Source organism: Staurois parvus, unplaced genomic scaffold (assembly GCF_062004578.1).
Source record: "Staurois parvus isolate SC_StPar_1 unplaced genomic scaffold, SC_StPar_1.0 ptg000218l, whole genome shotgun sequence".
In the NCBI taxonomy this organism is placed as follows: domain Eukaryota; kingdom Metazoa; phylum Chordata; class Amphibia; order Anura; family Ranidae; genus Staurois; species Staurois parvus.
In genome coordinates, this window is record NW_028318014.1 from 6029538 (window position 1) to 6043301 (window position 13764).

Consider the following 13764-nt stretch of genomic DNA (forward strand, 5'->3'; position numbering starts at 1 on the left):
TGACCTGTTAAATTTAGGTCTATTACTAAGGTGAGTGGCCATTGCACCTAATGGAGCGACAGCACTGAGGATTGGTGTACATTTATTTGAGCACCTCAGAAGATATGTGTCAGTGCAGAACAGTGAGTATAATGGCACGATCGTTAGGGGACCTGGGGCTATCGTTGAGAGCCCGGTCACTATACTGGGAGCGTGCTGTGCAGCATGCTCCGAGTATAAAGATAGATACACAAATATGAGGCCACACGGAAAAAAGCTAATTTAAGTAGGACCGCATACATATATATAGTACTGTAGTTGTGGGAAGGGGTTACGCACTTGAACATGGTTATATTTATGTGTTTTTATCACGAGTACATTGATTTGATTAGTTTAGTATGATTGTGGTTTGTTTTAAAGGAATGCAGAGTGCACATATCATACCATAAAACTTACCCAGTATCGAGTGAAAGTATATCAGAGTTGGACGTTAGTAAGCAGTGCTTAGTTGTATGAAGTGAAGGTCATAAGCCCTCCACGGGATGTTCCTAGTGATGATTAGAAAGATAATAATGTGTACTCCTGGAAAACACATAGAAGCACAAACTATATAGGTTTTTCCGGTCTTTATTATACATGTTTATACCTTTCCTCATCCACAGCATCCTCACCTAATGTCTTTAGAAGTCTGGAAAAAATACATATGGCTCATCAACAGCTACAGGCTTAAATGGCCAAACAGAGGTGGGTTTGACCATTTGAGCCTGTAGCTGTTGATGAGCCATATGTATTTTTTCCAGACTTCTTAAGACATTAGGTGAGGATGCTGTGGATGAGGAAAGGTATAAACATGTATAATAAAGACCAGCACAACTTATATGGTTTGTGCTTCTATGTGTTTACAAGAGTACACATTATTATCTTTCTAATCATCACTAGGAACATCCTGAGGAGGGATTATGACCCTCGCTTTATACAACCAAGCACTGCTTACTACCATCCAACTCTTTAATATACTTGCAGTCGATACTAGGTAAGTATTACAGTATGTTATGATATGTGCACCCTTTATGTGTGCTTTCTCCCTGGCCCTTTATGTTAGTCCCCCTATGGGTTGCCCCTCGACACTTGGGGAGATTCTTTTTGCCCCCCTTTTTTCCTCTAACTGTTGGCTAATTGTTACAATTATTAAATCTTTTGATGTCAATACTTTTACCATAGCTCTGTTGCATTTTATCACTGTATTTCTATTGTTATAATGGTTCATCTAAAGCTTGTATCCTGAGGAAGCAAATGCAGCAAAACTCATCGATCCTATATGTTTATTGTGCATCTTACTGTTATATGAATGTAACCACATGCTGATGTCATCTTTAAAGACCATTTGGTTTTAAAATGTGAAGTGTGACTTTGTTTTTTAATGAAGAACCAATAAAAGTATATATATTTTTTATTACTGCTGTTCGATGTGATATTACAGATTTATCTTCCCGGTGGCTGACACATGCAAAGTCCCATTTTCACTGGAGATAGAACAGGACCTCCCAGTTTGACTGGATGCAACTGTACACTCTGGTTTTCTGTTCTAGACTTCAATGTAAACCCTCCAAAGTTGCATAAAGGTCGCATCTTAATGTTGTACACTTGACTTGTATGCTACTTTGTGCAGCAGAAACAATTATTCCTGGCCAAAGCCAAAGTCGCACTCATCCAAAGTCACATTGAAGTCGCACTTTAACGTCACAATGGAAATTGCACGATTTTAAAGTCGCACAAGTGTTAATGGGGCCTAAATCATTACAGTTGAGTTATATGCAGCAACCTTCTAGTGTCTTGACACTAATAAATAAAGAAAGGCTGCAGTGACATCCCCCTACTTTACCCCTTTCACTCCCAGCTAGCCTCAATTTGTTGATAATATCCTTAGGCAGTGGACGTCTTCTCTCTACTCAGAGAAGCCAATCTTCTTCTATAGAGGTTTTCTCTTTGGCTCTCAATGATTTCTTTTCCAGGATGATTTTTTCATCATTTGCTGAACCATAGCAACTGCCACTCTTTCTGCAGCTTAGAGATTGGTTGACTCCTTGGAAGACCATACCCAAGCCCCATCTGAATGAAGGTGCAAGGCCAGCCTGTAATTTTGTTATTGCACTGGATCTTGCTGAGGGCGCTCTCATTGGCATGCAGTGCAACGTGTGGAGCTATCAGCAGGGTACTTTCAGGCAGAATCCAGTCTGTAAGACCCCTGAAGGGGTATGCCCATCACAAAAGAGGGAATTCTCCCTGATTTATGCCATTTATCCAGTGTCCAGCTTATTCTCTCCTTGGAGTGTGGTATCTAATATCCAACCTTCTGGTGGTATGACGTGGGTTCCAGGATCAATGGTGGTTTTTGGTGCCATTTCTTTTTATGCCAGATGGTACCTGGTGTGTCGTTGCTGGATCAAAAGCTCCTCCCTGTAGTGGGCCTGGGTGAACAGATTCTGCTGCGCCTGTGAGGCCTGAAGTACCTTCTGCACATGCACTGCTTTGTTCTTGGAACTTTTCCAGTCATAGTAATGACTAAGGCCCTCACAAAATGAATGAAGATTTTTGAGTGAGCTTCTTGTGCTCAGAGCTTCTTTTTACCATGTTTGGCCTTTGCTACCATTAAGGGACAAGTCTAAGCCTTGGACATTCTATTTCTGAGACCTTTGGCCTATTTCCAACTGATCATTCACCTGTGCCTCTTTGGAATCTCAATCTGGTAGTCGCAAACCTCTCAAAAGCCACCTTTTGCACCTATTGCCTTGTCTGACCTAAGAGATCATCTAAAGTGTTACTAGGAGGTTTTTTGTTACTAGGAGGTTTTCCGAGTTCACAAGTAAAGAGTAAGGAGCCTTTCTTTGTGTTGCACTAACTACCTTCCTTTATGGCAAAGCAGGGACCAAGACAGCTGCTGGAGTGGGTATTATTCTCTCTCCTCCCTCCAATAGCAGTTTACTGTGAGCAGAACATTGAAGGGAGAGTGGAGAACAGACCTCCTCCTGTGTATGAAAGTCCACTGCAGAGTGAGGGTGAGACTGCCCTTCTTCCTGTCTCCCTCTGTTACGAGAAATATCAGGTCTGAACTATAAGTACATGGAGAGTTGGGGGAGTAACTCAGTCCCGGTGCTCTCCTCTCCACTTAAAATTCCTAGGAACCACTCACCCTTCACTCCTCCAGAGTGCTTTAGCCACCCTGTCCTCCCTCAGAATTTCCCTAGAACCTCTCGTTCCCTTTCCCTCATAGCCCTTTTGCCACCTTCCCTCCCTCAGTGCCCCCCAAAACATTCCAGTTTCATGCACCCCACAGAGCCTCTGAAGAGCTTATCAGCCCAACTCCCCTCGTTCATCTCACTGACACAGATGCCAAGACAGTCTTCTTTCCACTGACACCACAGGGTCTGGGGCATTTTTTCCTTCCACCAACACGGGAGTTTTTTTCCTTCCAATCACACCAGCGGTACAAAGGCATTTTTTCCTTGCGATGAGAACATCAATGTAGGGGCATATTTTTCCTTCCGGTGACACTACCGAAGTGGGCAATTTTTCTTCCAGCAACACCTCCAACACAGGGATGCCACCAAACAAGGGACATTTTTTTGTCCCAGTGACACCACCGATACAGGGACATTTTTTCCTTCCACTGATACCATTAACGCAGAGGCAATTTGTTCTTAACTTTAATACTGGTCTGTTCAGTGCATGACAAAGAATTAATATATCATACAGAAAGGCTCGTCCAAAGCTTGTTACATTTATTGCCTGCAGGTCTGCTGCTGGATGAGCTTTTTTAAGACTGATGTCCTAGCTAACATTATGTCTACGAATTACATCATTAGTAAAGATGGAGAAGAGAAACAGGTTGTTTGGAAGTGTACTGAAAAAGATTTATGATGTTCTAATTCTAGCAGCAGCATGTAAATGTGCAAATGAGGAATGTATCACTAGCCCAGTCCATTAGGAATACTTCATCAAAACTCAGCACTAGATACTGCACTGCCAGACCTACACAACCTAAGCTTTGCAATAACCTGATATTCCTAAGTATTATATCATAGCTTGCTCATTTTTTGGCTTGATTAGAATTCAGCCAAAATATTATATGGCCAGTCCGCCCAAAAATGATGTTTCAATTTTTAACAAACACTGGTAAGAGTGATAACCCACTGACCTCTTTTATGCTTCTGGTACCCTGGCGTCAAGGTCTTTGCTTAAAGTGTAACTCCACTTTTGTTGAGTAAAAAATATTCCCATAGGAGTGATATATGTATATTGCAAGAATTTTAACAAACTTTGTTGCAGATTCTTACTTTTTGTTATTCTGAAGAAGTAGGTGTTTGTGTCCATGTGCAGAGTGAATCTGTATGGGAGTGACTTCAGAATTATCTATCAACTGCTGCACTTGCAGGGCTCTAATGAGGAAAACTGCAAGGTCTGCATCTCTTTAGACGTGAATTATTTTTGAGAGTATCTCACCAAAAATGACATGTTTGTTGCAGGGGATGCTCAAAATCTGACTTGAATCTTAGTGCAGACTTCTGGGAAAATCAATCAGTCCATCATACAAGCAGGAAATGACATATCTGGGGGATGTTCTGTACATCATCTGTGTACAGAATGCCTCCAGGTACCCATATTGCATTGCATTTTACAGAAGATTACAGTGCTGCAGATGAAAAGGAAAGGTAATTTTTAATAACATTTAATTACAATATGACTTGTAATACGCTATATTATATTTTTTTTTCATTAGCTACTTTTTTTCCCATGAAAGTGGAGTTACCCTTTAAGTTCTCCAGTTTGTCCTATTGACATTCACTTTACAGTCCTGAAGAGGTCAAACAAACTACTGAGATGAAAATGTTTTGGTCATTTAACACTTGAAGAAATAATATATTTTTATTCTCTTATGAATTTGTTCCTTATAGCCATGGGCCAGCTTCCATCTTCAGTGGAGGGTGTCATGTGACCTATTATTATGCATACATATCAACGGTATTGGGATATAGTAGCTCTTGTGGCAACTTCTCCCTGTACTGTCCATACAAGTGTGTTATATAATACAGGGAAATATTGAGCGATTGCCTTAGCTTCTTGCCAGTTGCTGATAAAGCATGGGACCTTACTACTAATATGGGAATGTGATCTTCTTACACTCAGTTGGAGAAGCTGCTTTTGAGTCTCCTGACTTAGCTGTAATTGCAATGTTTCATTCATCACATGAGGATCTAAAAGTCATATCGTAAGCCACATGGCTACAGGTTCCATCTAGGATTGCACCAGTGCATTTACACCCAAACCAGAAGCCAAGAAAGCTATTTTTCTTAATCCCCTTAAGTAAGTAACAGTCAATGGGAATATGACAGTTTGTTGTGTCAGTAGTCTTTAGAAATATAACATTCTTAGTCAACCTAGAAACCTGGAAGCAACCGCTCTCTTCTAACATGGTAGATTCTGTTAACAAGGGAGTCTTATATGGTGTCAGGAAAGGACTCACCGCTGGTGGTACTGGGGCTCACCTGCCTTGTGGGCTGCAGTACCGGTGCTTGCCAGCTGGTGCTTTCAGCAGCCAGGATCTCACTCCTGCAATCAAGCCATCACCTGAGGCTGATTGCAGGAGGTGTATTTAAGCAGTACCAGGCCTGCAATCAGTGTCTTGGTGTTTTCCCATGAGCCCCTGTATCTGCATCCTGTTGTCTACCTGCTTGATTCCCCTGCTTGACTCTGACTCTGATAGAACTCCGTCTGCACCGACCCCGGCTATTCCTGACCATTCTCCTGCCTGTTCCTTTTGTACCTTATCCGCCTGATTGATCCTGCCTGACCATTCTACTTCTCCAGCTCTGTCTACGCCTGTGTTCCTGAGCATCTAATTATTAGTTGGAGGTTTGGTTTTTGGTTGCATGTGCGTTTCTTTATATTGGTGTAAGCTCTTAATAAATCTTATCTTATTACATCATTCCTGCAGTCTGCTATTCCCTGTGTCAGTCCACACATCTCTGGTCATATCCAGATCCTTGACATATGGTATCTTGTCACATACTCCCTTTGTCAGGCCCTAAATCACCTAGTGATAGCACTGTGGTTCCCTGGGTGGTGGGTTGTATTTCCAGTGTCCACCAGCGGGTGTATCCCAGCAGCCAGCAGACCCCAGAAATCATTTTCTACCGGATGTTGGCTGCTGGAGGGGTATTTAGGTCCTCCCCCTACTAGTGCCACTTGCTCCAGTGTTTTGCTGCTCCCTGACTTTGTTTGCTATAGATCTGATCTTGCCCCTGCTCCAAAATGATTACTAGATCCAGAGATAAATGCAGCGGAATTATATTCTACTTTTGACCCACCCCTTTGTGCATCCCAAGTCTACTTATTACTCATTCTAATGATGGAGCACCTCATCAACCAATAAGGAGGCTTGGCAGTAGAGAGGATAGGACCATGCTTGACTTGGCTTAATCACTTGCTGCTCCGGAGCACACCACTCCTGTAACTGCTGTGTCCATCATATACAGCAGATCACTGTTACCGGTAACTGGGTATCATGTGATTGCTATGATTGGTCATAGCGATCACACAACCAGTCATGAATGGCTTTCCATTCACAAACGGTTTGCTTACTGTTGTGATCTGTGATTGGCCCACAGCAATCGCATGGTACCTGGCTACGTGTACCATGTAATTAGCTTAGCCAATCACAGCTCACAATCAAAAGCAAAATGTTCATGAATGAGAAACCTGTTCATGACAGCTAAAGCTATTGCTTGTACACCAATCTTCACTGTACAACCAATAACAGTGTAAAAGAAAAACAAAAATCCCTGATTACCTCTCCTGGAGTAGTATAGTATTTTTTGTACATACTGTCATCAGTCAGTATACCTAATCACCGCCACACCAGTCATAGGATGATGCTGTACTGCAATGTTGTGTGAACTGTTGACCCACTGTCAAGTTTTTATTGCTATCTCTGTTCCCTTTTCACCCCTCTGTTTGTCCTGGGGGCCATTGTCACCAAGACAAAAAAATTATTTAACATTTTTAGAGGTGAGAGAAATTGTCCAATGGGGACACTTGGGGGTTTATTTACTAAAGCTGGAGAGTCCAAAATCAGACTCCCTTCTGCATAGAAACCAATCAGCTTCCAGGTTTCATTGCCAAAGCTTCATTGAACAAGCTGAGGTTAGAAGCTGATTGGTTTCTATGCAGAAGGGAGTCTGATTTTGGACTCTTCAGCTTTAGTAAATAAACCCCTTGGTGACAACTGTCTAAAATAGGAATTCTCTTCACTCTGGTGGGAGTTCTACTCACTTCCTTTTGCATCTACTAGACTGACATCTACTAGAAGGACATAGGCAGCAAAAATAACCTGACAGGGTCTCTAACCTTTTAGCATTCTATCAACAAAAAAAAGTTTTGGCCATACCTGTAACTTTAGCTGCATTTGGAACTTATTTTTTTGGACATGGCAGCCCCTATGTGTCTTTCTTGAAGAGTTTTCTGATGATCTGTAGTTTACACGTACCTAGCCCTATAACTTATTAAACATCTGTGTACTTAGGCTAGTTTTTAATAAGTGTTTGTTGGCTTTTTAAACTTTGACATAATCAGTTAAGCTTAGAAATAATTTGGTCCAAGCCTGCTACAGTGAAAAGCTGTTCGGAAAAACATTTTCGTAGTTATGAATTTCCAGCATTTTCCTAGGGAATGAGTTAAATGTACAGCAACGCTCATGACCTTACTGCTTACATCTTCTGCAGAAATGTTAGTAGTTAGAGTTTATTACTGGACCGGCATCTTAAGCCAAAGTGTTCCTTACATTTCAAAAAAAGTTTTCACTGCTGTGTATCTTTCTTGCTGATGGTGCTAAAATATGTAATATAGTAAAGCTTAGACAGGGGGTTTTATGGATAGCATCTGTGATACATTGACAGATAAGATTTACCCTTGATAGATGCTTTGCATTTGTAAAGAAGTAACACATATTTGGTTATATTTACTGGTGGTATGTTAAACTAGTAGCTGGACAGAACATGAAGATTGATCCAATGTACAAATTTCAGGAAGTGCTCTGTTACAAACTGTAAAATAGTTTTTCTAATCAGATGACTACATCAAAAGTATGGCATTGCCTTTTCTTGAGCAACAAGTCATCGTTGGTTTTGTACCTCCACAAAAGCCCATTCTGCAGACCCCAGCTGACCACTAACACAGGCCCGGACAATTCTCACAGATATTGAGTCAGAACATGCAAACTACAGTCATTCGCTAGTGTATTGGGTTTTTCCCAATCATATTTTACTGACATATTTAAAGAATAACTGCAGGCAGAAAAGACATTTAAATGGTTCATTGTGCATCAATTAGTTTACTCCTCAGTCTTGATTCCAAACACCTCTTCCCAAGTCATCCTGCATGTGTTGCCTCCACCAATAGGAGGTGTCTACATCATGCAGTAGAAGGACCCCAGGAAGTAAACAGAAGACAAGAGAGGGATCATTATGTGACTATTAGTAAAATGGGCATTTGGATATATATTTTATTTCATGTTAGAGGGGGGTTTCTAATGTCCTGCAGTTTGTCTTTAAACATATTCACAAGCACAGAGTGAAGTTTGAGTGCATAAATATCAGTAAAAAAGACCCACACAAATCACAAATAGGGGCAGATGACAATTAAAATTTTAGTGTGTGGTATCAGCAGGAGGAGTTTTGTCATTGGTAATCAAAGACTGGTTCACCTTAATGGAACTGAGCTGACTCACCTCCCCATAACAAAGCCACCTGCTGCACTGAAGCACAGTGGTAGCAAAGCAAGCCAAAAGCTCAGCACATACTGTGTGTCAGGGATCCTGGGCTGTACTGCGGCGCGCGAGTCAGTGCATGCGCAGTATGCCGGGGCACACTAGCATGCGGGCACTAGGACCTGGGCGCCCGCGACGGCAACGGCAGTTGCGCATGCGCACTCGCGATCGCGGACGCGCGCCTGGCACCAATGAGAGTGCAGGGCGCCCTATTTAAACAGACACTAAATATGCTCAAGTTGCCGTATGGTCTTTTCCTGTATCCTGTGTCCTGAGAGATTGCCTTGTTGCCAACCCTGCCTGACCCTGATTCGTTGACTGTCTCCTGCTCTGATCCCTGGCTTGTCTGACCATTCTCCTGTCTAATCCTCTACGTTTGATCTCCTGTTACCGAACCTGGACTGTGACCCGTTTATTCTTCTGCCTGCCGCTTGTACTGTCCTGCCTCCACCATTACCGACCTGGCCTGTCTGACTTCGCTCACTCCGCCAACTCACATCAGGCTCTCACCTGCTACGTACCACCGACAAGTGCTTCTACCACAGCTGGTTGCACCCAGGGGCCGCGACCTAGTTTCGGCTTGCTCCAAGTCCATCCCCACCACCAGGGGCTCTGGTGAACAAGCAGGTCGGGACTTAGATTCCGCGCCCTGGGGAATCCCAGTCTGTGGAGCGCTAGAGGCTACCGCCGGTCGGTCCATAACACTGTGCAAGCTCAGGCATGTGCTGCGGATGTATAGCATGGCTACTCTGACGTAGAAAAGGAAATCATACCCTGCATTTAGATGGAGCGACTAGACCAGCCCTTTGTCCTGCAGAACCTGCTCACACCTAACTACCTTCATGTCTGCCTCCTACCTTAGGCTTGCCTGACATTTTTTATTAAAGGATTGTCTTAATTTAACACCTTCCTGCCCAGCCTATAGCAGATTGATAGCTCAGCGGGACGCTTGCCGTTGTGACTAGGCGTCATATGATGTTCTGTCAAAACGAGACGCTCACAGGGCCGCACAGCGGCGCGATCTGTTACTGGCTGTGTCCACGGGACACAGCCAATGACATATCACTACACTAGTCTGTTGCCAATGTCATGTGACCGCTGTGACCAATCACAGCAGATCACATGTCAATTGTATACAATGGATGGCAGTCACATGATACAGACAGGGCCAATCACAGCCCATCTGTATCATATGATCAGCTTTGCCCAATCACAGCTAATCACAACAAAAGAATAAATGATTCAGTTTCATTCAGTAACAATGATTGCAAATATCAATGGAATACATTGGTATTAGCAATCATAATGTGTTAAAAAAAAATCCTGATCACTTGCCCAGAGTAGTTCAATGTTACTATGGTAACATTGTATTGCATTGGTCACTGTGCTGAAAAACAAAATAGTAAAAAATGTAATAAAATTTAAAAAAATAATAGAAACATTTGAAAAAAATGCTAATTCAATTATCACTATTATTTTCACCAAGGAAATGTAGCAGAATACATTTTGACCTACATTTATGAAGAAATGTTATTTATTTGCAAAATTTTATAACAGGGACAAAGAAAAGTGTGCTTTTTTCAAAAGTTTCAGGTGTTTTTTGTTTTATTTAGCAAAAAATAAAAAACTCATTGGTGATTAAATATTTGTGTGAAAACAATGATGAAAATTTCATATGGGTACAGGGCTGCATGACCGCAATTGTCATTCAAAGTGCAACAGCGCTGAAAGCTGAAAATTGGCCTGGGCAGGAAGGGGTATAAGTGCCCGCTATTGAAGTGGTTAATGACAGCTAAGGTGAAAGCAGGTAAAAAGCTTTGCTGCGCACAGGGGCGGACTGACAACTCATGGGGCTCCCGGGCAATAGGGGATCATGGGGCCCCTGTGTCCTTGCCCAAACTCAAAAAAGCCTATGAAAAAGGTACCAGGGGCATCTCATGGGGCCCCCTACTGACCTCAGGCAGTGTCCGAGTTTCCAAATGGTCAATCCGCCCCTGGTTACACACTACTTTACTGCACAAGTATGCAGTGAAGTAGTGCAAACAAAGGACAGCTTTACCTGTATCAGCAACAATTATACTTTGTAAACCCTGAAATTAAAAAAAAGTAGTAACATAAAATAATTTAATAAAATATGCCTCCTCAATAAAAAATAATTTTAAACACAACCCAGTTTTTAACCTAGCAGAAAATTAAAAATAGATAAATGTGAACTAAAAGAAAAACACCAAAAAAGAGAAAGACTGAAGTAAAACAGCAACTAGAGTTGTTGCTGACAGACACAGAAAGGTAGTCCTGCATTGTTGGGTATCAAAAACATGAACACAGGGGTTACACAAGAACTTTTAGCCTGCCATTTGCAATCCATAGTAAATGGATCACTCTAATAGCCATGATAAATCTTCAGTGTTAAAAATTAAGTAATTAGGAAAGCAAGCAGATATTCCTTTAGCTAATCCTCCGTCATAAATAGTTTAGCTGGAGTGGGTAGTGAATACACATTGCTGTCTATTTTTTTTTTGTGGAGTCAAAACTTCAGTGTCTTTCATATCTCCTGAGATAGCAACAGCCCAGCCAGAAAAGGACACATTTACCTGTATCAGTTACCCTTGGTTCATGCCTATGTGTTTTTTAGTGCATTTTCTGGTGCGTTTTGCAGAAACACACTACAATCCATTTAACATGGTTTCCTAACGATCTAGTTCACATCTGTGTATTTTGAGCAAGTGCACTTTATGCAAAGGGTCAGAGATTTGTTTTCCCACAGCAGGTTGCATTTTATGTGTAATAGTCTTCAATGGACCCACACCAAAAATGCAAATGTTGTGTTTTTGATATGTTTTTTTTTTTTTTTTGCTAATAGTAAAATATGACAATTCTGTTCCTGCAGTGTGACTTTGATGTGACCTTACACTCTTTAGCACTCAAGCAGCATCAAAGTCGCATCAAAGTAGCATCAAAGTAGCGAAGGAACCTTTATGTGTCCAAAGTTGCATGTTAGGGTTAGGGTTAAATGTTAGGGTTAGATGTAAATGTTAGGATTAGGGATATGGGCTTGGGTTAGGGTTAAATATTAGGGTTAGAGGTAAATGTTAGGCTTAGGGATAAGGGCTTGGGTTAGGGTTAAATGTTGGGGTTAGCATTAGAATGCTAACCTTAACAAATACCGCTAACCCCAATGGTTGCCCCTAACATTTAACCCTAACCTTAGACCTTAACCCTAGCTAACATTTAACCTCAACATATAACCCTAGCCCTAAACCCTAACATCTAACCCTAGCCATTAACCCTAACATTTAACTGTAACCATATTCCTTAACCCTAACTTTAACATTTAACGCTAGCCCTTTACCCTAACATTTAACCCTAAATGCTAATCCTAGCACTTAACCCTAACATTTAACCCTGGCTCTTAACCCTAACATTTAACCCTAACATCTAATGCTAGCCCTTAACCCTAACATTTAACACTTACCATAGCCCTTAAACCTAATGGTAAAATGTAACGCTAGCCCTTACCCTAACATTTAACCATAAATGCTAATCCTAGCCCTTAACCCTGGCCCTTAACCCTAACATTTAACCCTAACATCTAACCCTAGCCCTTAACCGTAACATTTAACCCTGGCCCTTAACCCAAACATCTAACCATAGCCCTTAACCCTAACATGTAACCCTAACCATAGCCCTTAACCCTAAAGCTAACATTTAACGCTACCCCTTTACCCTAACCTTTAACCCTAAATGCTAATGCTAACCGTGGCCCTTGACGCATACTTTAGCCCTGAACTCTAACTTTAACATGCGACTTTGGACACATAAAGGTTTCTGCACTACTTTGATGCGACTTTGATGTTACTTGAGTGCCAGAGAGTGTAAAGTTGCATCAAAGTCACACTACATGGACAGAACTTGCATACTTTCCTTTCAGCCAAAAAAGGAAGAAAATGCAAATTGCATCAAAAGCATATCAAAAACTCGAGTTAAAAAATGCAAAACGCGCAAGCTTTTGCAGCCTGAATAGATGTGAACCTAGTCTTAATTAGTAGCATTTTAAGTCCAAACACCACTATCTTAGGAGTTATCAGAAGCGGATTAGGCACATCACCTCTCCTAGGTAAAATATACATCATGCAACCTGTATGTATTTGAAGATAATAATATCTGTGTAAAACTGTATTTTAGGGAGTGGCCACTAACATGGTGAAATCCCATTGGCCACTCCTCAGACTTTCTTATTGGTCAAATGATTTCTGTCCACACCCTCTTCAAGGACCAGAAAAGAGGGTCTGTGTTAGCAGTTTGGAGCTCTCTTTTACCATCAAACAAGGATCATTGCCAAGATCTGTGGGAGCCACTGATCCAGCTTATGCTCATTGTCTGACTTTTGCCAAATCGAATACACAGAACTAGGACGTTATTAAGTATTTTCACTTGGCACTATTGTCTCTCTTTTTTATTTTAATGTAAATATTGTGTTTGCACCGTTTTGCCTGCTTACTTATTAAACAATATTTTTAAGTCATATCTTTGATGCACTAATGCAGAACCTAAAGAATCCCTGTCCCTTAGAAGAGTGTTACTATATGGTAAATCACTAGATATACCTGTCTTTGATGACAGTGTGTATTACAGATGTATATTTAAAGTCACAATTGTTATTGGTAATAATGTGAACGATCGCTGTCAGTCAACTGTCACTTAGATTATGGTCCTGTGTCCTGGAGAATCTTCATGCAAGGTGAAGCTAGGAGTGCCATCTTTGTGTATCAGTGACAGTACAGAATGTGACTTTGACTACCCAATTGTCATAAATTTCCTGTACGTGATTCAGTAGCGCAAAATATCATAAACATAAGTGTAAAAGTGACTCATACAAGTGAAAAAAGTCCAAGAAAAGTCCTTATTTATCCCAAAATAATTCAGATTCTCAAAGTGAAGTCACCACGTGTGCAAATAATATA

General features: G+C 41.3%; 1 protein-coding gene across 6 annotated transcripts in view; it reads left to right on the top strand.

Annotated features, from left to right (window-relative positions):
- Positions 1-13764, top strand: part of MCTP1 (multiple C2 and transmembrane domain containing 1) — a 916692-nt gene that overhangs the window by 246818 nt on the left and 656110 nt on the right. The gene's annotated exons all lie outside the window — the stretch shown is intronic.